This window comes from Nematolebias whitei, chromosome 9, assembly GCF_014905685.2.
Source record: "Nematolebias whitei isolate Nwh7 chromosome 9, NemWhi1, whole genome shotgun sequence".
NCBI lineage: Eukaryota > Metazoa > Chordata > Actinopteri > Cyprinodontiformes > Rivulidae > Nematolebias > Nematolebias whitei.
In genome coordinates, this window is record NC_056506.1 from 5,442,725 (window position 1) to 5,447,044 (window position 4,320).

The window sequence follows — 4,320 nt, forward strand, 5'->3', positions numbered from 1 at the left end:
TGGGAGTGGTGTGCTGCTGACCTCAACTCGGGATGTTGTGGGTCGGTAGGCGGAATACTTTGAAGACCTCCTCAATCCCACCGGCACGTCTTCCACTGAGGACGCGGAGCCTGGGGACTCTGGGTCGGGCCCTCCAATCTCTGGTGCTGAGGTCACCGAGGTGCTTAAAAAGCTCCTTGGTGGCAGGGCCCCAGGGATGGATGAGATTCGCCCAGAGTTCCTTAAGGCTCTGGATGTTGTAGGGTTGTCTTGGCTTACGCGACTCTGCGTATTGCGTGGACATCGGGGGAAGTTCCCCTGGATTGGCAGACCGGGGTGGTGGTCCCCCTATTCAAAAAGGGGGACCGTAGAGTGTGTTTCAACTACAGGGGAATCACGCTCTTAAGCCTCCCTGGTAAGGTCTATTCGGGGGTTTTGGAGAGGAGGGCCCGTCGGATAGTCGAACCTCGGATTCAGGAGGAACAGTGCGGTTTTCGTCCTGGCCGTGGAACACTGGACCAGCTCTACACTCTCAGCAGGGTCCTGGTGGGTGCGTGGGAGTTTGCCCAACCAGTCTACATGTGCTTTGTGGACTTGGAGAAGGCATTCGACCGGGTCCCTCGGGGGGCCCTGTGGGGGGTACTCTGGGAGTATGGGGTACCGGGCCCTTTGATACGGGCTGTTAGGTCCCTGTATGACCGGTGTCAGAGCCAGGTCCGCATTGCCGGCAGTAAGTCGGGCTTGTTCCTGGTGAGAGTTGGACTCCGCCAAGGTTGCCCTTTGTCACCGATTCTGTTCATAACTTTTATGGACAGAATTTATAGGCACAGCCAAGGTGTTGAGGGGATCCGTTTTGGTGGCCTTAGGATTGCGTCTCTGCTTTTTGCAGATGATGTGGTCTTATTGGCTTCATCAGATCGTGATCTACAGCTTTCGCTGGAGCGGTTCGCAGCCGAATGCGATGCGGCCGGGATGAAGATCAGTTCCTCCAAATCCGAGGCCATGGTCTTGAGCCGGAAAAGGGTAGAGTGCCCTCTCCGGGTCAGGGAGGAGGTCCTACCCCAAGTGGAGGAGTTCAAGTATCTTGGGGTCTTGTTCACGAATGAGGGAAAAATGGAGCATGAGATCGATAGGCGGATAGGTGCAGCGTCTGCAGTGAAGCGGGCGCTGTACAGGTCTGTCGTGGTGAAGAGAGAGCTGAGTCAAAAGGCGAAGCTCTCAATTTACCGATCGATCTACGTTCCCACCCTCATCTATGGTCACGAGCTTTGGGTTGTGACCGAAAGAATGAGATCTCGGATACAAGCGGCCGAAATGAGTTTTCTCCGCAGGGTGTCTGGGCTCTCCCTTAGAGACAGGGTGAGAAGCTCGATCATCCGGGAGGGACTCAGAGTAGAGCCGCTGCTTCTCCACGTCGAGAGGAGCCAGTTGAGGTGGCTTGGGCATCTGTTTAGGATGCCTTCTGGACGCCTCCCTGGTGAGGTGTTCCGGACACGTCCCACCGGAAGGAGGCCCAGAGGAAGACCCAGGACACGCTGGAGGGACTATGTTTCTCGGCTGGCCTGGGAACGCCTCTGGATTCCCCCGGAAGAGCTGGCCCAAGTGGCTGGGGAGAGGGAAGTCTGGGCCTCCCTACTTAGTCTGCTACCCCCGCGACCCGACCCCGGATAAGCGGAAGAAAATGGATGGATGGATGGATGGATGGATGGAGGTTTGTTTATGGACACAGAAATATGATCATTTTGAACAAAAAGGAAAGCATAGGAATTATTTTCCTAAATGAATGTAAACAATTGCACATATAAATTTAGTTACTTGGATTAACAAATGTTTTGTGGCTTTTTTTATTTTGAAGTCGAGTGGATGATACTGGCCTCAGAAAGTTGATTTATTGTTGTGACCACATCCTGCAATCCTTGGGCTGTCAGGACCACCTCTTCCATCTTCTCAAAAACTTCACTGAGGTAGCAGCCCCCCACTATGGAAGCCATTTTGTCTCATAAATCAAATTAAAATGGATTAATAGAAATGCTTTTTCATTTCAAAGTCAAGCTGCATTTTTTGACTCATAAATAAAATTAAAAATAAATCATTTTCATTTTCTTCTTCAAGACTGCTCATTGTGTAACACAACTAGAGGAAACTAAGAACACAACTGCTTTTTCATTTTCATACCCCACCCCTGCAGAAAGTGTTCCAAAAATCAATCTGAATTGGCAATTCCAAGCGGCGCAGGAGAGTGACGTCATTGCTGCCTCACACCGCCCAGTCTTACTCATCTTTTATGTTTGGTGGTGATGATTAGGCAAGACACACATTTACAACCTTCCTCACGCAAAAAATAATTTGGATTATACCATAAAATACAACGTAAATCCACCCAAAACACCATTTTTTTATGCCTGCCTTCTAAACGCAGAAATTTACGCCATTTATTTTGTGCATTGAACGCAACTTTATACACGTGACCGTTATAAAACGCTGTAATTTATGCTGTAAAAGATGTGTTTTCTTGAATTTTCCAAGGCCCTCCCGTACTTTTCTTATCCACTCAGTTTAAATGCAGTCCCTCAATAGAAGTACAATTACAGACCACACTAATTCATCACAGACTGTGACTGTGGTAGATGCAGACTGTATATAATATTTGGCTAATAGCAGAACATTGTTTATACCACAGTCAATGATCATTAATTAAAAACACCAAATTTAAGAATGGTCAGATCTGTTAAATGTTCCCCATGAACCCAGATAAACTGATGAAGATCTTGCCAAAAAGAATGTATATAAAAATGTATAAATAAATATAAATATACATGTAATGTATATCAAAGAATGTCACGTGAAAAACAGATATCTAAATCCTCAGTTACTTTCTCACAGAATACAACTTACCTGCATCCATACATATTTGTCTCAGAAAGTCATTGGTTGGAAAAATTTGTTTATAATTTTGAATTGCATTTCTTTGATTTTGGATGAGAGGGGGAAAGATAAATATTTGGTTCTAATCTTCTTAATTTGTTCTTTATTGAAATTTCTCAGGATATATATCCTTTATATTCTAGAATATATGTTCTAGAATTGCGCCGCTCAATGTGGCTGCATGTTGGAGCAGCTCTGTTACTTTCATTCTGAGATCTTGCTTTTGGAAACTTTAATTCCTCCTTTTCTGGATGTAAATCACATTTTTTGGATGATTCTTTCCTCTGGTATGAGATGCTGTGCAGCTGGAAGGATTTTTACCGAAACTTTTTAAGTTTTGGACATTTGTTATGATGCGTAACCATGGCAACAAGGCAGTTTTCTACAACCAACAGCTGATTTACATCTCAAAAGCTCAAATAATATCTCAGCTACAGCCCCATATCTCAAATGAGTTGAAAAGGATGTTCTGTGGATGCATGCCCATCTACCTGCCGGCTGTGCTCGAGTGCCTGACCACTGAGATCCTGGAACTAGCAGGAAACACGGCTCATGACAGCGGAAGGACAGGATCGTACCTTGGCACCTACAGTTGGCTGTCTGCAGCAACGAGGAGCTTGGCAGACTGCTGGGAGGAGTGGCCATCGCTCTGGGAGGAGTTCTGCCCGGCATTGGGGTGGTCCAACAGCCCGGAGGAACCGAGAGGCCAGCCGAGTCTGGGTGGACAGATCGGACGACATCTGCAGCCAGTTTCTTAGGATCCACTGTGGTATGGACCTTTACAAGAGATCCTTCCTGCCTACAGCCATCAGTATCAATAACATCTTTTAATGAAATGAGGATAACGAGTTACAACAACAAATAATTTCCCTTTGGGATTAATAAAGTATTATTGAATTGAATTGAATTGAATTGAATTGAATTGAATTAAGTGCACCAGTATAATGGGATAAGTAGCTTCACATAAACTTGTTATTACATCTGACATCACAAAAATCAAAATCTTCAGTACAAATTGTCCGTAAAAGAGGGAACATCTTGGAATGTATTAAATCCTGTCTACCATAGATTGAAGCTGACGAGGAAAGGCTTTAATGATTTGTTTATATTTTGCCTGGGTACAACATATTTGAAATTATCACAAAACTCAGAATGTTGTAACATGTTTCCATCTGCATCCATAAAGTGAACAACAGCCCACACACCTTCACGAAACCACTCCTCATTAAAAATGGATTTTCTGTTGATCAGTATAATATCTATTGTTCCATGGTGTGGTGTGTGGAGTAAAATTGTGTCTGAAGATGAACTTCCAATACAAAAGAGTCTGTTGATAGAAATCTGATAGTTACCGGTAATCTTCTAAGCTCAAATCACATATTATGAGGAAATCAAGTCCACCTAATCTAAAAAAAA